The sequence below is a fragment of the Impatiens glandulifera genome, chromosome 1, assembly GCF_907164915.1.
Source record: "Impatiens glandulifera chromosome 1, dImpGla2.1, whole genome shotgun sequence".
NCBI lineage: Eukaryota > Viridiplantae > Streptophyta > Magnoliopsida > Ericales > Balsaminaceae > Impatiens > Impatiens glandulifera.
In genome coordinates, this window is record NC_061862.1 from 65,012,384 (window position 1) to 65,037,692 (window position 25,309).

At 20.3% G+C, this 25,309-nt stretch overlaps 1 protein-coding gene across 1 annotated transcript in view; it reads left to right on the forward strand.

Moving 5' to 3' along the window:
• LOC124921266 (heat shock 70 kDa protein 14-like) overlaps window positions 1–24,383 on the forward strand; it is a 60,457-nt gene extending 36,074 nt beyond the window's left edge. The window contains exon 6 of the mRNA XM_047461897.1: window positions 24,368–24,383. The gene's annotated coding sequence lies outside the window, so the exon portion shown is untranslated. The remainder of the gene's footprint in view (window positions 1–24,367) is intronic.
• Window positions 24,384–25,309: the final 926 nt, after the last annotated feature.

Genomic DNA, 25,309 nt, shown 5'->3' on the forward strand with positions numbered 1-25,309 from the left:
TTTTTAATTAAACTTATATTTATTATTAATTCATAAACAAATTTTTATATTTTACATTATTATTAATCATATTAAAATTGCATTTATTTTCATTTAATCTTATATAATTTAAATTTTGTATTAAACTTACTTTTATAAAATTTAAATTTAAATTTAGATTAAGCTTATTAAAAATATATTTTGTATTAAATTATATTTAGATTTATATATATATATATATATATATATATATATATATATATATATATATATATATATATATTTCTTATATTAAGAATATTATTTATTCTTAAATATTCTTATTATGTTTATAAATAATTTTGAATTCAACTTATAATTATCATTAATTCATAAACAAATTTTACTATTTTGAACTATATAAATATTGTATTATTTCTATATATTCTAATATAATTTAAATTTTGCATGAAATCTATTTTCATTAAATTTAAATTTGTATTAAATCTATTCAAATCGTATTTTTTATTAAAGTTTTTAGTTTTTTACTTATATATTTTTTTTATATTAAGAATATAAATTATTTTTCTAAACATTATTTTAATGTTTATAAATAATTTAAAATTACTTATATTTATCACTCATTCATAAACTAACTTTTATATTTTGTATATTCTTATTAAATTTAAATTTTGCATTAGTATTAAATAAAAAAGCAATATTTGAGAAAAGATCTGAATTTGAACACACTGCCATTATGTGAAAAATTCAAGACAACTAAAAGAAGATTTTTCAGAAATCTCGAATAACATTGTGTAAGTAGAGGTATGAAGAATTTTTGTATGACAATAATAGTGAAGGTCTCAGAATCCACATATCACGTACCGGGTGAAACTATTTAAATAAATTCAAGAAACGATAATCTAGTTGGATCAATACTAAGGTGAAGTGTGTGGCTCGAAATGTCTGGTTACTAACTACTAATGAAGATCAAGGTAAAATTTGTTGTCTAAAATTTTGAGTAAAAATTTGAACATAAAAAGAAGAAAATATAGTTTTTTTTTTAATTTACAGGGTTCTTTGAAAGAGATTACAGCTGTGATAATGTCATCAAAGAATGTATTGGATCGATTGACAGGTTACAATTGTTGATTGATTTTTTTTTTTATGAACTAATCAACCGTTACATTTGATGGTAACTTCTACCAAGCCAATAATGATCCTCTAATTTTTTTATTTGATCATCTTCTACCTACTACTACTCATGTCTCATCTTTATATTCTGTCTATAATCTTTTGTCAATAAACATTTTTGAAGTTATTTCTTGACACTTATGCATTTGATTATCAGGGATAAAAATTCGTTAGAGGGTTTTAGCTCTACAGCAACCGACACCAAACGTTCAAGTTATTGACTATATATCGAATGTTAATGGACATTTAAAAACACGATTGAATGGTAAGCTTTCCATATGAAGGCTTTTGTATTCTCAATTTATTTTCTATAAGGTAATATAGACCTAATTAAAATTTTAAATTTGTTTTCAAGTTTTTGATTTTCTTCAAATTTGATAATTTGTTTTGATACGTTTCTCACAATATTGTTTTACACTTTTGAATATTAGTGTGATTAAAAAGTGAATTGTTTCTTTCTTATTATGTTTGAGGACTGCCCTACTTCAAAGGGTTTTAATAAATCTTCTATATCAAATTGCTATTAGCAGTGAGTTCATTATCATCATTTGCCTCTTCTAGTTTTAGGCTTGGCACAAGGTGACAAACAACAAAGTATACGTGATTAACAACATGAATCATGGGCTAGACACTTCTTTATCAATACAAACAAAGAATTCATAAATGTACTTGTTGTGCTCCATATTCTCTATGAAATCTAAATTTTGAAACTATTAATATATTTCCTTTTAGTTTTCCTACTTTTAGAATACAAGCATAATGTGTCATGGTTCATCCAAACTATAGTTCTATCTAGGTTTTATATTTTACAATTTCTATGCCTTTTAATTATTTACAAATTCATATGTAGTATGTCACTTGTCAAGTAATATTGATGGAGATGTCAAAGCTAGATACCCTCACCTTGAGAGATTCTATGAATTGGAGGGATATTGGAATAACTCTCAAATTATTTAGCGAGTTGGCCCTAAGGCAGCTAATGGTTGACCTGATAAATTTGTTCAACACAAAATAGATCACGGTAATCCAAATTCTTTAGAGAGGCAATCTGGTGCTAGTGGTTGGACTTCTGGATTTGAGCGGGTAGAGCAATTGACGGAAATTTAATGATGTAAGCTTAACTTGATTACGTGATGCTCTCTCTATATTTATAGAGTTTTAATTATTTTAATTTTATAATTCTTTTGGAACTTGTTTCAAAAGCACTAGAAAATCTTAATGCGAAAAACGTGTAAAATATCTAGTGTAATGAACTAAACTGATCTCTCTATTATTGCATTGATATGAGTTTTTTTTTATATTCGCATTCTATTGAATGGTTGTAACTTGTTGTATATATATTTAGTTCCTCTTTTTAATATACAACTATTGACACCTTTATGTTTTATATGTTTAATAGGATTAATCTCAAATTATGAAGGTGAATCAAATGATAGACATAAATATATCGTATATTGTTGCCATGGAGTAGAGTTGCTTATTGGTCCATACATGTATAATAATTTATTTATCTTTTTATTGTGTTTATTATATATAATTGTTTAATTAACACTATACAATATATTTTAATTGCAGGATTCCTTCTTTGTATATCACAGTTTATGAGATAAGTAAGTTATTTTCATCCTACTTAAATTTATATTATCATATTTTTATTTTAGAGCCTGATATGTTTGTTTTTGAAATTCATTTTTTTTATGCATTATAGATTTTAAAAATTATTAGAATTCGAATTTAAATCATCCATATTTATTTGAAAATAAATAAACATATATCATGTACTAAGTTTAACTTTGTAAATGTTAAAAATATTATTAAACTTTTTAAAATATTATTTTTTATATAAATTTTATTTTTTATTAAATTTATTTTTATTAAATTTAAATTTGTATTAAACTCATATCTTATAATGTTAATAAATAATTTTAAATTTTAAATTAATGTTTTTTTAAAAAAAAATATTTTTTAATGTTTATAAATAATTTTTAATGTTCAATAAAAGTTATTTTAAATCATTAATTAAAAAAAAACACTTTTATATTTTTATAAAATTAAATGTTCTTTTATTAAATTTATTAAAATTAATTTTTTTTTATTTAATAAAATATCATTTAAATTAAATTTAAATTAAATTTAAATTAAATTTAAATTTTGTATTAAACTGATTTTCAATAAATTTGAATTTGTATTAAGTTTTATAAAAAACATATTTTGAATTATATTTTGTTTAGTTTTTTACTTATATATTTATTATATTATATAAGAATATTATTTATTTTTAAAATATTCTTATAATATTTATAAATAATATTTAATTTTTAATTAAACTTATATTTATTATTAATTCATAAAAAAATTTTTATATTTTACATTATTATTAATCATATTCAAATTACATTTTTTCATTTAATTTAATATAATTTAAATTTTGTATTAAACTTACTTTTATAAAATTTAAATTTAGATTAAGCTTATTAAAAATATATTTTGTATTAAATTATATTTATATTTTTACATATATATTTCTTATATTAGGAATATTATGTATTCTTAAATATTCTTATTATGTTTATAAATAATTTTGAATTGAACTTATATTTATCATTAATTTATAAACAAACCTTTCTATTTTGCATTAAACTATATAAATATTGTATTATTTCTATTTTTTTCTAATATAATTTAAATTTTGCATGAAATTTATTTTCATTAAATTTAAATTTGTATTAAATCTATTCAAACGTATTTTTGTATTAAAGTTTTTAGTTTTTTACTTATATATTTTTTATATTAAGAATATAAATTATTTTTCTAAATATTATTTTAATGTTTATAAATAATTTAAAATTACTTATATTTATCACTAATTCATAAACTAACTTGTATATTTTTTTATATTCTTATTAAATTTAAATTTTGCATTAGTATTAAATAAAAAAGTAATATTTGAGAAAAAATCTGAATTCGAACACATTGTCGTTATGCAAAAAATTCAAGACAACTAAAAGAAGATTTTTCGGAAATCTCCAAGAACATTGTGTAAGTAGAGGTATGAGGAATTTTTGCATTACAATAATAGTGAAGGTCTCAGAATGTACATACCACATACCGGGTGAAACTATTTAAATAAATTCAAGAAACGATAATCTAGTTGGATCAATACTAAGGTGAAGTGTGTGGCTCAAAATGTCTGGTTACGAACTACTAATGAAGATCAAGGTAAAATTTGTTGTCTAAAATTTTGAGTAAAAATTTAAACATAAAGAGAAGAAAATATATTTTTTTTAATTTACAGGGTTCTTTGAAAGAGATTACAACTGTGATAATGTCATCAAAGAATGTATTGGATCGATTGACAAGTAAAAATTATTGATTGATTATTTTTTCTATGAACTAATTAATCGTTACTTCTGATGGTAACATTTACCAAGCCAATAATGATCCTCTAAATTTTTTATTTGATCATCATCTTCTACCTACAATTACCCATGTCTTATCTTATCATTCCGTCTATAATTTTTTGTCAATAAACATTTTTGAAGTTATTTCTTGACACTTATGCATTTGATTATCAAGGGTCAAAATTCCTTAGAGGATTTTAGTTATACAACAACCGACACCAAACGTTCAAGTTATTGGCTATATATTGAATGTTAATGGACATTTGAAAACACAATTGAATGGTAAGCTTTCCATATGAAGGCTTCTGTATTCTCAATTTATTTTCTATAAGGTAAAGTAGACATAATTAAAATTTTAAATTTATTTTCAAGTTTCTGATTTTGTTCAAATTTGATAATTTATTTTGATACATTTCTCACAATATTGTTTTACACTTTTGAATATTAGTGTGATAAAAAAGTGAATTGTTTCTTTCTTATTGTGTTTCAGGACTGTCTTACTTCAAAGGGTTTTACAAAATCTTCTACATCAATTTGCTATTAGTAGTGAGTTCATTTTCATCATTTGCCTCTTCTAGTTTTAGGCTTGGCACAAGGTGACAAACAACATAGTATACGTGATCATAACAACATGAATCATGGGCTAGACATTTTTTTTATCAATAAAAGCAAAGAATTCATTAATGCATAAGTTGTGCTCCATATTCTCTATGAAATCTAAATTTTGAAACTATTAATATATTTCCTTTTAGTTTTCCTATTTTTAGCATACAAGCATAATGTGTCATGGTTTATCCAAACTATAGTTCTATCTAGGTTTTATATTTTACAATTTCTATGCATTTTAATTATTCACAAATTCATATTTAGCATGTTACTTGTCAGGTAATATTGATGAATATGTCAAAGTTAGATACCCTCACCTTGAGAGATTCCATGAATTGGAGGGATATTGGAATAACTCTCAAATTATTTAGAGAGTTGGCCCTAAGGAAGCTAATGGTTGACCTGACAAATTTGTTCAACACAAAATAAATCATGGTAATCCAAATTCTTTGGTTGTCTTTGGAGAGGCAATCTGGTGCTAGTGGTTGGACTTCTGGATTTGAGCGGGGTAGAGCATTTTACTGAAATTGAATAATGTAAGCTTAACTTGGTTATGTGATGCTCTCTCTATATTTATAGAGTTTTAATTATTTTAATTTTATAATTCTTTTGGAACTTGTTTCAAAAGCACTAGAAAATCTTAATGCGAAAAACGTGTAAAATATGTAGTGGAATGAACTAAACTGATCTCTCTATTATTGCATTGACATAATTTTTTTATATTCAATAGACATTCTATTGAATGGTTGTAACTTGTTGTATATATATTTAGTTACTCTTTTTAATATACAACTATTGACACCTTTATGTTTTATATATTAAATAGGATTAATCTCAAATTATGAAGTTGAATCAAATGAGAGACATAAATATATCGGATTTTGTTGCCATGGGTAGAGATGCTTATTGGTCCATACATGTATAATAATTTATTTATCTTTTTATTGTGTTTATTTTATATAATTGTTTAATTAACCCTATACAATATATTTTAATTGCAGGATTCCTTCATTGTATATCACCGTTTATGAGTTCAAGTAAGTTATTTTCATCCTACTTAAATTTATATTATTATATTTCTATTTTAGAGCATGATAGGTTTGTTTTTGAAAGTCATTTTTTTTATGCATTATAGATTTTAAAATGTATTAGAATTAGAATTTAAATAATCCATGTTTATTTAAAAATAAATAAACATATATCATATACTAAGTTTAACTGTGTAAATGCTAAAAATATTATTAAATTTTTAAAAATTTTATTTTTTATATAAATATAATTTCTTATTAAATTTTATTTTTTTATTAAATATATTTTTACAAAATTTAAATTTGTATTCAACTCATATGTTTTCTATTTAATTTGCATTTAACTTACTTTTATTAAATTTTAAGTTACATTTAACATATTTTGTATTAAATTTTGTTTCGTTTTATACTTATATATTTCTTAATTAATATTCTTATTATATTTATAATTAATTTTAAATTTTGAATTAAACTTATTTTTGTTATTAATTCATAAAAAAAACTTTTATATCTTGCATTAAATATATTTTTCATTAAATTTAAATTTGTATTAAACTTATGAAAATTAATTTTTTTTTTAATTTAATCTAATATAATATAATTTTAAATTAAACTTATTTTTTATTAAATTTAATTTTACATTAAACCTATTTAAAACATATTTTGCATTCAATTTTATTTAGTTTTTTTACTTTTATATTTCTTTTATTATAAATAATATTTCTTTTTAAATTAATCTTATAATCGTTATAAATAATTTAAAATTTTGACTTAAATTTAAATTTATTATTAATTTATAAATAAATTTTATATTTTACATTAAATATATTTAATTAAATTTATATATGTATTAAACATATTAAAATTGCATTTTTTCTATAAATATAATATAATTTAAATTTATATTAATATTTTTATAATTATATTTTTTTCTTATTAATATAATATAATATAAATTTAATATTTGTATTAAACTTATTAAAAATAAATTTTACATTTTATTTAATTTAATTTTTTACTTATTTATTTCTTATATTAAGAATATTAATTGTTTTTTAAATATCTTATAATGTTTATAAATAATTTTAAATTATAGTTTTTTTTTTTTTAAATATTTTGTAATGTTTATAAGTAATTTTTAATTTTCAATAAAAGTTATTTTAAATCATTAATTCAAAAAAACACTTTTATATTTTTATAAAATTAAATTTTCTTTTATTAAATTTATTAAAATTACATTTTCTTTCTATTTAATCAAATATAATTTAATTCAATTTAAATAAAATTTAAATTTTGTATTAAACTGATTTTCATTAAATTTGAATTTGTATTAAATTTTTTAAAAAACATATTTTGAATTATATTTTGTTTAGTTTTATACTTATATATTTATTATATTATATAAGAATATTATTTATTTTTAAAATAATCTTATAGTATTTATAAATAATTTTTAATTTTTAATTAAACTTATATTTATTATTAATTCATAAACAAATTTTTATATTTTGCATTATTATTAATCATATTAAAATTGCCTTTTTTATTTAATCTAATATAATTTAAATTTTGTATTAAACTTACTTATATAAAATTTAAATTTAGATTAAGCATATTAAAAATATATTTTGTATTAAATTTGATTTAGATTTTTACATCTATATTTCTTATATTAAGAATATTATTTATTCTTAAATATTTTATATAATTTTGAATTCAACTTATATTTATCGTTAATTCATAAACAAAATTTTATATTTTGCATTAAACTATATAAATATTGTATTATTTCTATTTATTCTAATATAAATTAAATTTTGCATGAAATCTATTTTCATTAAATTTAAATTTGTATTAAATCTATTCAAAATGTAATTTTGTTTTAAAGTTTTTAGTTTTTTACTTATATATTTTTTATATTTAGCATATAAATTATTTTCTAAATATTATTTTAATGTTTATAAATAATATTAAATTACTTATATTTATCACTAATTCATAAATAAACTTGTATATTTTGTATATTCTTATTAAATTTAAATTTTGCATTAGTATTAAATAAAAAACAATATTTGAGAAAAGATCAGAATTCGAACAAACTGCCATTTTGTGCTTGATTATGCAAAACATTCAAGACAACTAAAAGAAGATTTTCAGAAATCTCCAAGAACATTGTGTAAGTAGCGGTATGAGGAATTTTTGTATTACAATAATAGTGAAGGTCTCAGAATGCACATACCACGTACCGGGTGAAACTATTTAAATAAATTCAAGAAACGATAATCTAGTTGGATCAATACTAAGGTGAAGTGTGTGGCTCGAAATGTCTGATTACGAACTACTAATGAAGATCAAGGTAAAGTTTGTAGTCTAAAATTTTGAGTAAAAATTTGAACATAAAGAGAAAAGAAAATATAATTTTTTTAATTTAAAGGGTTCTTTCAAAAAGATTGCAGTTGTGATAATATCATCAAAGAATGTATTGGATCAATTGACAGGTAAAAATGATTGATTAATTATTTTTTCTATGAACTAATCATACGTTACTCTGCCAAGCCAATAATGATCCTCTAAATTTCTTATTTGAATCGAGGCTTGGTCATCATCTTCTACCTACTACTACCTATGTCTCATCTTATCTTTCTGTCTATAATCTTTTGTCAATAAATTTTTCAGAAGTTATTTTTTGAGATTTATGCATTTGATTATCAGGGATCAGAATTCTTTAGAGGGTTTTAGATCTACTGATTAGAATAGGCTAGCAATCGACACCAAACATTCAATTTATTGGTTATATATCGAATGTTAATGGATCTTTGAAAACACGATTGAATGGTAAACTCTCAAGTTATTTTCTATAAGGTTGTTCTAATTAAAAATTATAATTTGTTTTCAAGTTTCTGATTTTGTTCGAATTTGATAAATTGTTTTGATACATTTCTCATGATATTGTTTTACACTTTTGAATATTAGTGTTATGAAAAAGTGAGATGCTTCTTTCTTGTTGTGTTTCAGGACTGCCCTCATTCAAAGGCTTTTAGTAAATCTTCTACATCAATATCAATTTGCTATTATAAATGTGTTCCTTTTCATCATTTATCTCTTCTAGTTTTAGGCTTTGCACAAGGTGACAAACAACACAGTATACGTGATCATAGTAACATGAATCATGGGATATACACTTCTTTATTAATAAAAGCTAAGAATTTATTAATGCATAGGTGTGTTCTATATTCTCTATGAAATCTAAATTTTGAAACTATTGATACATTTCATTTTAGTTTCTACTTTTAGAATATAAGCATAATGTGTCATGGTCCTTCATTTTAGAATATAACTTGGTTATGTGATGCGCTCTATATATATAGAGTTTTATTTATTTTAATTTTTTCATTCTTTTAGAACTTCTTTCAAAAGAACTAGAAAATTTAAATGTGGAAATGTATAAAACATCTAGTGGAATGAACTTAAATGATCTCCCTATTATTACATTGACATGATATTTTTTTATACTCACACTTTATTTATTGAATGGTTGTAACTTAATGTATTTATTTAGTTTCTTTTTTTAATATACAACATTGACACCTTTATATTTTGTATGTTAAACAGGATTAATCTCAGATAATGAAGGTGAATCAAATGAGTGACGTAAATATATCAGATATTGCTGCCATGGAGCGAAGCCGCTTGTTGGTCCATACATGTATAATAATTCTATTTATCTTTTTAATGTGTTTACTATAATTGTTTGAATAACATTATACAATAATTTGAAGGATATTATTAGAACCCTTATTCATTATATATTAGTATTTTTGTGTTCAAGTAAGTTTTCTTTCCATCCTACTTAAATTTATATTATCATAATTTTATTTTAGATGCATGTTATGTTTTTATGCATTATAGGTTTAGTTTTAGATGCATAATATAATTTTATTTATTTTAGAATTTATTGATTTTAAAAATTATATGAATTCAAATTTAAATAATTCAATTTTTAGTTTGGTAATAAATAAACTTATATCTTATCTTTTATTTTAATGTAAATGTTAAAAATATTATTAGAATTTGTATTAGATTTATTAAAATCTTATTTTACATTTTTTTCTAATTTTATTTTTAAATACATCATATTTAAATCAAAACTATTACTTTATTTAATTTTATTTTTAACATAATAATAAATATTTTTTTTATATATATTTGATTTCTCATTAAATTTAAATTTTATATTAAACATATTTTTATTAAATTTAAATTTTCATTTAACTTATAAAAAACAAATGTTTTCTATTTAATATAATACTATATAAATTTTACATTTAACTTATTTTTATTAAATATAAATTTGCATTCAAAAAATTTGCATTCAATTTTATTTCATTTTATACTTATATATTTTTTAAGAATATATTTTTTAAAATATTCTTTTAACTTATAATTTTTATAAACAATTTTAAATTTTGAATTAAACTTATTTTTATCATTAATTAATAAAAAAAATTATATTTTGAATTAAACATATTTTGTATTAAACTTATAAAAATTGTATTCTTTTCAATTTAATCTAATATAATTTAAATTTATATTAAACTTATTTAAAAAATATTTTGCATTTAATTTTTATTTATATTTACTTATATATTTCTTATATTAAAAATAATTATTATTTTTGAATATAATCTAATAATGTTTATAAATAATTTAAAATTTTGACTTAAATTGAAACTTATTATTAATTAATAAATTTATTTTATATTTTACATTAAATTTAAATTTGTATTAAAACTATTAAAATTGCATTTTGTTTATAAATATAATATAATTTAAATTTAATTTTTTTTTATTAAACTTAATAAATTTTTCATTATATTTTATTTAGTTTTTTACTTATATATTTCTTATATTAAGAATATTACTTGTTTTAAATATTCTTATAATGTCTATGAATAATTTTCATTTAAACTTATATTATATTATTAATTCATAAACACTTTTATATTTTTATAAAATTAAAATTTGTATTAAATTTATTAAAATTACATTTTTTTATTTAATCAAATATTAAATAAATTTTCATATAATAATTTTTTAAAAATATTCTTATAATAATTAAAAATAATTTTAAAATTTTAATTAAACTCATATTATTATTAATTGATAAACATATTTTCATATTTTGCATGTATTTTCATTAACTTTCATTAAACTTATTAAAATTAAATTTTTTATTTAATCTAATATAATTTAAATTTTGTATGAAATTTAAATTTGAATCAAGCTTATTAAAATCATATTTTGTATTAAATTTTATTTAAATTTTTCTTTATATATTTCTTTTATTAAGAATATTATTTATTTTTTTAATTATTCTTACTATGTTTATAAATAATTTTGAATTAAACTTATATTTATCATTAAATCATAAACAAACTTTTATATTTTGCATTAAACTTATAAAAATTATATTAGTTTTAATTAATATAATAAAATTTAAATTTTGTAATAAATATATTTTTATTAAATTTAAATTTGTATTAAATCTGTTAAACACTTATTTTGCATTAATGTTTATTTAGTTTTTTTACTTATATATTTTTTATATTATGAATATTATTTATTTTTTTAAATATTCTTATTATGTTTATAAATAATTTTAAATTAATCTTATATTTATCACAAATTCATAAACAAACTTTTATATTTGGTATATTTATGTTAAATTTAATTTTTATTATTATTAAATAACAAAAAAATATTTGAGAAAAGAGACCATAATTCGAACATGTTGTTGTTTTGTGCTTGATAATGCGAAAGATTCAAGACAACTAAAAGGAGATCTTTAGTAAATCTCCTAGAACATTGTGTAAGTAGAGGTATGAGGATTTTTGTATTACAATAATAATAAAGGTTCGAGAATGCAAATACCACGTACCAAGTAAAACAATTTAAATAAATTCAAGAAATGATAATTTACTTGGATCAATACCAAAATTAAGTGTTGCCCGAAACTAATTACTCATGAAGATCAAGGTAAGGTTTGTTGTCTAAAATTTTGAGTGAAAATTTGAACAGATAGAGAAATTGAAAATATAATTTTTAAATTTGTAGGGTTCTTCCAAATTTAGAGAGATTCAAGTTGTGGTAATGGCATCAGAATATATTGGATCGAATTGACAGGTAAAAAATATTGATTGATTGTTTTTTCTATGAACTAATATACCGTTACTGGTAATTCTACCAAGCCAATAATGATCCTCTAAATTCCTTATTTAAATCGGAGCTTGATCGCCATTGATCGTCATCTTCTACCTACTACTACCCATGTCTCATCTTATTTTTCTGTCTATAATCTTTTGTCAATAAACTTTTCTGAAGTTATTTCTTAACATCTATGCATTTGATTATCAGGTATCAGAATTCCTTGGAGGGTATTAGCTCTACCAATTAGAATAGACTGCAAACCAACACCAGTTATTCCAGTTATTGTCTATATATCGAATGTTAATGGAACTTTGAAAATACAATTGGATGGTAAACTCACCATATGAAGTCTTATGCATTCACTCAACTTATTTTCTATAAGGTAAAGTAGACCTAATTAAAATTTGAAATTTGTTTTCAAGTTTCTGATTTTGTTTGAATTTGATATATTGTTTTGATACATTTCTCACGACAATGTTTTTAGTCTTTTGAATATTAGTATGATTAAAAATTGAGTTGTTTTTTTTTCTTGTTGTGTTGATATTCAAGCTTGTGTTCCATTTCTTGCCTCTTCTAGTTTTAGGCTTGTCACAAGGTGACAAACAACACAATATACATGATTGTAGAAACCTGAATCATGGGCTAGACATTTTTTTCCTATAAAAGCAAAGAACTCAATAATGACAGGTTGCGCACCATATTCTTTATGAAATCTAAATTTTGAAACTATTGATACATTTCCTTTTAGTTTCTACTTTAGCATAATGTATCATGGTCCTTCCAAACTATTTTATGTTTAGGTTTTTTAATTTAAAATTTTTATGCATTTTCAATATTTGCAAATTCATATGTACTATGTTACTTGTCAGGTAAAATTGATGGAGATGTAAAAGCTAGATACCCTCACCTTGAGAGATTTAGTAAATTGTAGGGATATTGGAATAACTCTCAAATTATTCAGAGAGTTGGTCCTAAGGAAACTAATGGTTGGGTTGACAAATTTGTTCAACACAAAATAGATCATGGTGATCCAAATTCTTTAGCTATCTTTGGAGAGGCAATCTGGTGCTAGTGGTTGGACTTTTGAGCGGGTAGAACAATATACTAAAATTAAATAATGTAAGCTTAACATGGTTCTGTGATGCTCTCTCTATATTTACAGAGTTTTAATTATTTTAATTTATCATTCTTTTGGAACTTGTTTCAAAAGCACGAAAAAATCTAAATGTAAAAAACGTTTAAAACATCTAGTGGAATGAACTAAAATAATCTCTCTATTGCCATGGAGCAGAGCCGATTGTTGGTCATACATGTCTAATAATTGTATTTATCTTTTTAATGTGTTTCCTATATATATGTTTGTTTGAATAACATTATACATTATATTTTAATTGCAGGATATTATTAAAATCCTCGTTCATTATATATTAACGTTTATGAGGTCAAGTAAGTTTTCTTTTCACCCTACTTAAATTTGTATTATCATATTTCTATTTTAGATGCATGATATGTTTTTATGCATTATATATTTATTTTAAGATGCATAAAATAATTTTTATTTTTGTTATGCATTATAGATTTTAAGACTTATAAGAATTCAAATTTAAATAATCCAATTTTTAGTTTAAAAATAAAAAAACATATATCTTATTATTAGTTTTAGTTTAACTTTGTAAAATGTTAAAAATATTATTAGAATTTGTATTAGATTTAATAAAATCTTATTTTACATTTTTTCTAATTTAATTTTTAAATACGTCAAATTTAAACCAAAATTATTACTTTATTTAATTTTATTTTTAACATAATAATAATTATTTTTTATATAAATTTTATTTATCGCTAAATCTAAATTTTTTGCATTAAACATATTTTTATTAATTTAAACTTACATTTAATTTATAAAAAAGTACATGTTTTTTATTTAATCTAATACTATATAAATTTTATATTTAATTTATTTTTATTAAATTTGAATTTGCATCTAATTTATATATTTCTTAAGAATTATTACTTATATATTTCTTATATATTTCTTAAGAATATTTTTTTAAATACTCTTATTATTTATTTTTTTATAAATAATTTTAAATTTTGAATTAAACTTAATTTATCATTAATTCATAAACAAATTTTTATATTTTGTATTAAACTTATAAAAATTATTTTTTCAATTTAATTTAATTTAATCTAATAAAATTTAAATATATTAAATTTATTTTCATTAAATTTAAATTTGCATTAAAACTATTTAAAACATATTTTATATTTAATATTTATTTATATTTATTTATATATATATATTATATTAAAAATAATAATCTTATAATGTTTATAAATAATTTAAATTTAAATTTATTATTAATTCATAAATAAAATTTATATTTTATATTAAATATATTTAATTAAATTTAAATTTGCATTAAACTTATAAACATTTCATATTTTCTATAAATATAATATAATTTTAATTAGTATTAAATTTTTTATAATTATTTTTTAATAATAAAATATAATTTAAACTTTCATATAATTTTTTTTAAGTATTCTTATAATATTTATAAATAATTTTAAAATTTTAATAAAACTCATATTATCATTAATTCATAAACACATTTACATATTTTTGCACTGAATGTATCTTCATTAAATATAAATTTACATTAAACTTATTAATATTGCATTTTTTATATTTAATATAATATAGTTTAAATTTTGTATTAAACTTAGTTTCATTCAATTTAATTTTTGATCAAGCCTATTATAAACATATTTTGTATTAAATTTTATATTTTTACTTATATATTTCTTATGTTAAGAATATTATTTTTTTTAAATAGTCTTACTATTTTTATAAATAATTTTGATTTAAACTTATATTTATCATTAAATAATAAACAAACTTTTATATTTTTTACATTAAACTTATAAAAATTGTATTATTTCTATTTAATCTAATATATTTTTAAATTTTGTAATAAACCTATTTTTATTAAATTTAAATTTGTATTAAAGCTATTAAACATATATTTTGCATTAATGTTTATTTAGATTTTTTTTACTTATATATTTGTTATATTATTTATTTTTTAAAATATTCTCATTATAATTATAAATAATTTTAAATTAATCTTATATTTATCATAAATTCATAAACAAACTTGTATATTTTTATTAAAATTAAATTTAATATTATTATTAAGTAATAAACCAATATATGATAAAATAGACCATAATTCGAACACGCTACCATTTTGTGCTTCATAATGCGAAAGATTCAAAACAGCTAAAAGGAGATCTTTAGGAAATTTCCTAGAATATTGTGTAAGTAGAGGTAGGAGGTATTTTCGCATTACAATAATAGTGAAGGTCCGAGAATGCACATACCACGTACCAGGTGAAATAATTTAAATAAATTCAAGAAATGATAATCTAGTTGGATCAATTCTAGTTGGATCAATACCAAGATGAAGTGTGTTTCCTGTAATGTCCGGTTACAAACTACTCATGAAGATCAATGTAAGGTATGTTGTCTAAAACTTTGAGTAAAAATTTGAATAGAAAGAGTAAAAGATAATATAATTTTTTTTCAATTTGCAGGATTCTTCCAAATATAGAGAGATTCCAGTTGTGATAATGTCATCAAAGAAGGTATTTGATCGAATTGTATGATTAACTGGTTGTTTTTCTTTGAACTAAGCAATTGTTATTTTTTATGGTAACTTCTACAAAGTCATTAATGTTCCTCTAAATTTCTTATTTGGATCGAGCTTGGTCATCATCTTCTACTTACTAGTACCCATGCCCCATCTCATTTTTTTGTCTATGAATTTTTGTCAATAAATCTTTTTGAAGTTATTTCTTGACATTTATGCATTTAATTATCAGGGATCATAATTCCTTGGAGGGTTTTAGCTCTACTAATCAGAATAGACTGGCAACCGACACTAAACATTCCAGTTATTGGCTATATATCGAATGTTAATGGACCTTTGAAAACACATTTGAATGGTAAACTCCTCATATGAAGGCTTCTGTATTCGCTCAAGTTATTTTCTATAAGGTAAAATAGACCTAATTAAAATTTGAAATTTATTTTCCAGTTTATGATTTTGTTTGAATTTGATAAATTGTTGTTATACATTTTACACAACATTGTTTCATAATTTGGAATATTGGTCTGATAAAAAAGTGAGTTGTTTGTATCTCGTTGTGCTTCATAAATGCCTTTATTCAAATGGTTTAGTAAATTTTCTACATCAATTTGTTAATAGTAGCTAAGCTGGTGTTCATTTTCATTCTTTGTCTGTTCCAGTTTTGGGCAATAAACATGATTGTAGCAACATGCATCATGGGTTAGACACTTATTTGCCGATAAAATCAAATAATTTATTAATGCATAGGTTGCGCTCCATATTCTCTATGAAATCTAAATTTTAAAACTATTGATACATTTCCTTTTAGTTTCTACTTTTAGCATACAAGGTTAATGTGCCATGGTCCTTCCAAACTATAGTTCTATCTAGGTTCTATATTTTACAATTTTTATGTATTTTCATTATTTGCAAATTCATATGTAGTATGTTACTTTTCAGGTAAAATTGATAGAGAAGTCAAAGCTAAAGTCTTTAGCTTTAGAGATTCTGTGAATTTGAGGGATATTGGAATAACTTTCAAATTATTCAGAGAGCTGGTCTTAATACAACTAATGGTTGGGCTGACAAAAAAATTTTCAATACATAATAAATCATGGTGATCCTATTTCTTTGGCTTACTTTAGAGAGGCAATATGGTGTTAGTGGTTGAACTTCTGAATTTAAGCGGGTAGAACAATTTAATAAAATTGAATGATGTAAGCTTAACTTGTTCTATGATTCTCTCTACATATTTTAAAAGTTTTAATGATTTTAATTTTATCATCCTTTTAGAATCTTTTTCAAAAGCACGAGAAAAAATAAATGCGGAAAACTTGTAAACATCTAATGGAATGAATTAAAATGATCTCTCTAATATTCTATTGACATGATTTTTTTATACTCACACTCTATATAATGGTGTAACTTGATGTATTTATTTAGTTCATTTTTTAATATACAAATATTGACACTTTTATGGTTTGTATGTTAAATATGATTAATCTCAGATCATTAAGGTGAATCAAATGAGAGACGTAAATATATAGGATATTGCTTCCATGGAGCAGAACCGCTTGTTGGTCCATACATGTATAATAGTTCTTTTTTATCTTTTTAATGATTTTTCTATATATAATTGTTTGAATAACACTATACAATATATTTTTAATTACAGGATATTATTAGAATTCTTCTTCATTGATTTCTGAATTTGAGCAGGTAGAACAATTTACTAAAATTGAATGATGTAAGCTTAACTTGATTATGTGATTCTCTCTACATATTTACAAAGTTTTAATTATTTTAATTTTATCATCCTTTTAGAACCTTTTTTAAAAACACGAGAAATAATAAATGCGGAAAACTTATAAACATCTAGTGGAATGAATTAAAATAATCTCTCTATTATTCTGACATGATATTTTTTATACTCACACTTTATTGAATGGTGCAACTTGATGTATTTATTTAGTTCCTTTTATTAATATACAACTATTAACACTTTTATGGTTTGTATATTAAATATGATTAATCTCAGATCATGAAGGTGAATCAAATGAGAGACGTACATATATAGGATATTGCTGCCATGGAGTAGAACCACTTGTTGGTCCATACATGTATAATAATTCTTTTTTATCTTTTTAATAATTTTCTATATATAATTATTTGAATAACATTATACAATATATTTTTAATTGCAGGATATTATTAGAATCCTCCTTCATTATATATCAACATTTATGAATTCAAGTAAATTTTATTTTCATCCTATTACAACTTATATTATCACATTTTTATTTTATATGTATTATATATTTTTATGTATTAGTTTATTTTTAGATGCATGATATAATTTTTATTTTTGTTATGTATTATATATTTAAAAATTTATAAGAATTCAAATTTAAATAATTCAAGTTTAGTTTAGAAATAAATAAACTTATATGATATCTTTAGTTTTAGTTTAATTTTGTAAATGTTAAAAATATTAATAGAATTTGTATTTGATTTATTAAAATCTTATTTTACATTTTTTATATTTAATCATATATAATTTAAATTTTAAATAAATCAAATTTAAATCAAAACTATTACTTTATTTAATTTTATTTTTAACATATAATTATTATTTTTTATTATTATTATAATGTTTATAAATAATTTTCAATTTTCAATTTTCAATTTTTAATTAAATTTATATTATATTGTTAATTCATAAACACATTTTTATATTTTTATAAAATTAAAATTTGTAAAATTTTATTAAAATTATATTTTTTTTATGTAATCAAATATAATTTAAATGTTCATTAAAACGAGTTTTATTAAATTTAAAAATATATTTTGAATTAAATTTTAATTTGTTTTTTATTTATATATTTTTATATTAAGAATATTATTTTTTTTTAAATATTATTATAATATACATAAATTATTTTAAAACTTTTTTTATGAAACTATATTTATAATTAATTCATAAATTAAATGTATTTTCATTAAATTTAAATTTTCATTAAACTTATTAAAATTTCATTTTTTTTTATTTAATCTAATATAATTTAAATTTTTTATAAAACTTACTTTCATTCAATTCAAATTTGGATCAAGCTTATTAAAAAAATTGTATTAAATTTTATTTAGATTTTTACTTATTTCTGATATTAAGAATATTATTTATTTTTAAATATTCATACTATATTTATAAATAATTTTAAATTAAACATATATTTATCACTAAATCATAAAAAAAACTTTTATATTTTGCATTAAACTTATAAATATTATATTATTTCTTTTTTCATGTAATATAATTTAAATTTTTCAATAAACTTATTTTCACTAAATTTAAATTTGTATTAAATTTATTAAACACATATTTTGTATTAAAGTTTATTTATTTTTTTTACTTATATATTTCTTATATTATGAATATTGTTTATTTTTCATAAGCAAACTTATATATTTTATATATTTTATTAAATAAAAATTTTGCATTAAGAATTGGAACACGTTGTCATTTTGTGCTTGATAATGCGAAAGATTAACGGACAACCAAAAGGAGATCTTTAAGAAATCTCCAAGAACATTGTGTAAGTAGAAGTAAGAGGAATTTTCGTATTACAATAATAGTGAAGGTCTGAGAATGCACTTACCACGTACCAGGTCGATTTAAATAATTTCAAGAAGCGATAATCTAGTTGGATCAATACCAAGGTGAAGTGTGTTGTCCGGAATATCCGGTTACGAACTACTCATGAAGATCAAGGTAAGGTTTATATCTGAAAAAGTAAAAATTTGAATAGAAAGAGAAAAAGAAATTATAATTTTTTTAATTTGTAAGTTTTTCCAAATTTAGAGAGATTCCAATTGTGATAATGTCATCAAAGAATGTATTGGATTGAATTGACAGATAAAAATTATTGATTGATTGTTTTTTCTATAAACTAATCAATCGTTACTTCTGATGGTAACTTCTACAAAGTCATTAATGATCCTATAAATTCCTTATTTGGATCGGAGATTGGTCATCATCTTCTACCTACTAGTATTCATGTCCCATCTCATTTTTTGTCAATAAAATTTTCTGAAGTTTTTTCTTGACATCCATGCATTTGATTATCAGGGATTAGAATTCCTTGGAGATTTTCGCTCTGCTGATCAGAATAGACTAGCAACCAGCACCAAAAATTCTTTAGAGGGTTTTAGCTCTACAACAACTGACACCAAACGTTCTCAAGTTATTTGCTATATATAGAATGTTAATGGAACATTTGAAAACACAATTGAATGGTAAACTTTCCATATGAAGGCTTCTGTATTCTCAATTTATTTTCTATAAGGTAAAGTAGACCTAATTAAAATTTTAAATTTGTTTTCAAGTTTCTGATTTTGTTCGAATTTGATAATTTGTTTTGATACATTTCTCACAATATTGTTTTACACTTTTGAATATTAGTGTGATAAAAAAGTGAATTGTTTCTTTTTTATTGTGTTTCAAGACTACCCTACTTCAAAGGGTTTTTAATAAATCTTCTACATCAATTTGCTATTAGCAGTGAGTTCATTTTCATCATTTGCCTTTTCTAGTTTTAGGCTTGGGATAAGGTGACAAACAACACAGTATACGTGATTATAGCAACATGAATTATGGGCTAAACAATTCTTTATCCATAAAAGCAAAGAATTCATTAATGCATAGGTTGTGCTCCATATTCTTTATGAAATCTAAATTTTGAAACTATTAATATATTTCTTTTTAGTTTTCCTACTTTTAGTATACAAACATAATGTGTCATGGTTCATCCAAACTATAGTTCTATCTAGGTTTTATATTTTACAATTTCTATGCATTTTCATTATTCGCAAATTCATATTTAGTATGTTATTTGTCAGGTAATATTGATGGAGATGTCAAAGCTAGATACCCTCACCTTGAGAGATTCCATGAATTGGAGGGATATTAGAATAACTCTCAAATTATTTAGAGAGTTGGACCTAAGGAAGCTAATGGTTGACCTGACAAATTTGTTCAACACAAAATAGATCATGGTAATCCAAATTCTTTGATTGTCTTTGGAGAGGCAATCTGGTGCTAATGGTTGGACTTCTGGATTTGAGCGGGTAGAGCAATTTATTGAAATTGAATAATGTAAGTTTAACTTGGTTATGTGATGCTCTCTCTATATTTATAGAGTTTTAATTATTTTAATTTAATAATTCTTTTGGAACATATTTCAAAAGCACTATAAATCTTAATGCGAAAAAAGTGTAAAATATCTAGTGGAATGAACTAAACTGCTCTCTCTATTATTGCATTGATATGATTTTTTTTATATTCAATAGACATTCTATTGAATGGTCGTAACTTGTTGTATATATTTAGTTCCTCTTTTTAATATACAACTATTGACACCTTTATGTTTTATATATTAAACAGGATTAATCTCAAATCATTAAGGTGAATCAAATGAGAGACATAAATATATCGGATATTGCTGCCATGGGTAGAGACGCTTATTGGTCCATACATGTATAATAATTTATTTATCTTTTTATTGTGTTTATTAAATATAATTGTTTAATTAACACTATACAATATATTTTAATTGCAGGATTCCTTCTTTGTATATCACCGTTTATGAGTTCAAGTAAGTTATTTTCATCCTACTTAAATTTGTATTATCATATTTCTATTTTAGAGCATGATATGTTTATTTTTAAAAGTCATTGTTTTTATCCATTATAGATTTTAAAAATTATTAGAATTAGAAGTTAAATAATCCATGTTTATTTGAAAATAAATAAACATATATCATATACTAAGTTTAACTTTGTAAATGTTAAAAATATTATTAAATTTTTTAAAATTTTATATTTTATATAAATATAATTTTTTATTAATTTTTTTTTTATTAAATATATTTTTATTAAATTTAAATTTGTATTAAACTCATATGTTTTCTATTTAATTTGCATTGAACTTACTTTTATAAAATTTTAAACTTACATTTAACATATTTTGTATTAAATTTTATTTTGTTTTATACTTATATATTTCTTAAGAATATTATTTGTTTTTTTAAATATTCTTATTATATTTATAAATAATTTTAAAATTTGAATGAAACTTATTTTTATCATTAATTCATAAAAAAAACTTTTATATCTTGTATTAAATATATTTTTTATTAAATTTAAATTTGTATTAAACTTATGAAAATTACATTAATTTAATTTAATCCAATCTAATATAATTTTGAATTAAACTTATTTTTTATTAAATTTAATTTTACTTTAAATCCATTTAAAACATATTTTGCATTCAATTTTATTTAGTTTTTTTTACTTATATATTTATTTTATTAAAAATAATATTTATTTTAAAATTAATCTTATAATCGTTATAAATAATTTAAAATTTTCACTTAAATTTAAATTTATTATTAATTCATAAATAAATTTTATATTTTACATTAAATTTATTTAATTAAATTTATTTATGTATTAATCATATTAAAATTGCATTATTTCTATAAATATAATATAATTTTAATTTTAATTTTAATTTATATTAAGCTTTTTATAATTATATTTTTTCTTTTCAATATAATATAATTTAAATTTAATATTTGTATTAAACTTATTAAAAATAAATTTTACATTTTATTTAATTTAGTTTTTTACTTATTTATTTCTTATTTTAAGAATATTACTTGTTTTTTAAATATCTTATAATGTTTATAATTAATTTTAAATTAAAGCTTTTTTTTAAATATTTTATAATGCTTATAAATAATTTTTAATTTTCAATAAAAGTTATTTTATATCATTAATTAAAAAAAACACTTTTATATTTTTATAAAATTAAATTTTCTTTTATTAAATTTATTAAAATTACATTTTTTTATATTTAATCAAATATAATTTTAATTTTAATTAATTTAAAATTAAATTTAAATTTTTTATTAAATTGATTTTCATTAAATTTGAATTTGTAATAAATTTTATAAAAAACATATTTTGAATTATATTTTGTTTAGTTTTTTACTTATATAATTATTATATTATATAAGAATATTATTTATTTTTAAAATATTCTTATAATATTTATAAATTATTTTTAATTTTTAATTAAACTTATATTTATTTTTAATTCATAAACAAATTTTTATATTTTGCATTATTATTAATTATATTAAAATTTCATTTTTTTTCATTTAATTTAATATAATTTAAATTTTGTATTAAACTTACTTTTATGAAATTTAAATTTATATTAAACTTATTAAAAATATATTTTGTATAAAATTATATTATGTATTCTTAAATATTCTTATTATGTTTATAAATAATTTTGAATTGAACTTATATTTATCATTAATTTATAAACAAACTTTTTTTTATTTCGCATTAAACTATATAAATATTGTATTATTTCGCATTTTTTTTCATTTAATTTAATATAATTTAAATTTTGCTTGAAATTTATTTTCATTAAATTTAAATTTTTATTAAATCTATTCAAAAACGTATTTTTGTATTAATGTTTTTAGTTTTTTACTTATATATTTTTTATATTAAGAATATAAATTATTTTTTTAAATATTATTTTAATGTTTATAAATAATTTAAAATTACTTATATTTATCACTAATTCATAAACTAACTTGTATATTTTTGTATATTTTTAATAAATTTAAATTTTGCATTAGTATTAAATAAAAAAAAGTAATATTTCAGAAAAGATCTGAATTCGAACACACTGTCATTATGCAAAAAAATTCAAGACAACTAAAGGAAAATTTTTCGGAAATCTCCAAAAACATTGTGTAAGTAGAGGTATGAGGAATTTTTGCATTACAATAATAGTGAAGGTCTCAGAATGCACATACCACATACCAGGTGAAACTATTTAAATAAATTCAAGAAACGATAATCTAGTTGGATCAATACGAAGGTGAAATGTGTGGCTCAAAATGTCTGGTTACGAACTACTAATGAAGATCAAGGTAAAATTTATTGTCTAAAATTTTGAGTAAAAATTTGAACATAAAGAGAAGAAAATATAATTTTTATAATTTATAGGGTTCTTTGAAAGAGATTACAACTGTGATAATGTCATCAAAGAATGTATTGGATCGATTGACATGTAAAAATTATTGATTGATTATTTTTTCTATGAACTAATTAACTGTTACTTCTGATTGTAACTTTTACCAAGCCAATAATGATCCTCTAAATTTTTTATTTGATCATCATCTTCTACCTACTACTACCCATGTCTCATCTTATCATTTTGAAGTTATTTCTTGACACTTATGCATTTGATAATCAGGGATCAAAATTCCTTAGAGGGTTTTAGCTCTACAGCAACTGACACCAAACGTTCAAGTTATTGGCTATATATCGAATGTTAATGGAATATTTGAAAACACAATTGAATGTTAAGTTTTCCATATGAAGGCTTCTGTATTCTCAATTTATTTTCTATAAGGTAAAATAGACCTAATTAAAATTTTAAATTTGTTTTCAAGTTTCTGATTTTGTTCGAATTTGACAATTTGTTTTGATACATTTCTCACAATATTGTTTTACACTTTTGAATATTAGTGTGATAAAAAAGTGAATTGTTTCTTTCTTATTGTGTTTCAGGACTGCCCTACTTCAAAGGGTTTTTAATAAATCTTCTACATCAATTTGCTATTAGTAGTGAGTTCATTTTCATCATTTGCCTCTTCTAGTTTTAGGCTTAGGATAAGGTAACAAACAACACAGTATACGTGATTATAGCAACATGAATCATGGGCTAGACAATTCTTTATCAATAAAAGCAAAGAATTCATTAATGCATAGGTTTTGCTTCATATTTTCTATGAATCTAAATTTTGAAACTATTAATATATTTCCTTTTAGTTTTCCTACTTTTAGCATACAAGCATAATGTGTCATGGTTCATCCAAACTATAGTTCTATCTAGGTTTTATATTTTACAATTTCTATGCATTTTCATTATTCGAAAATTCATATTTAGTATGTTACTTATCAGGTAATATTAATGGAGATGTCAAAGCTAGATACCCTCACCTTGAGAGATTCCATGAATTGGAGGGATATTGGAATAACTCTCAAATTATTTAGAGAGTTGGACCTAAGGAAGCTAATGGTTGACCTGACAAATTTGTTCAACACAAAATAGATCATGGTAATCCAAATTCTTTTATTGTCTTTGGAGAGGCAATCTGGTGCTAATGGTTGGACTTCTGGATTTGAGCGGGAA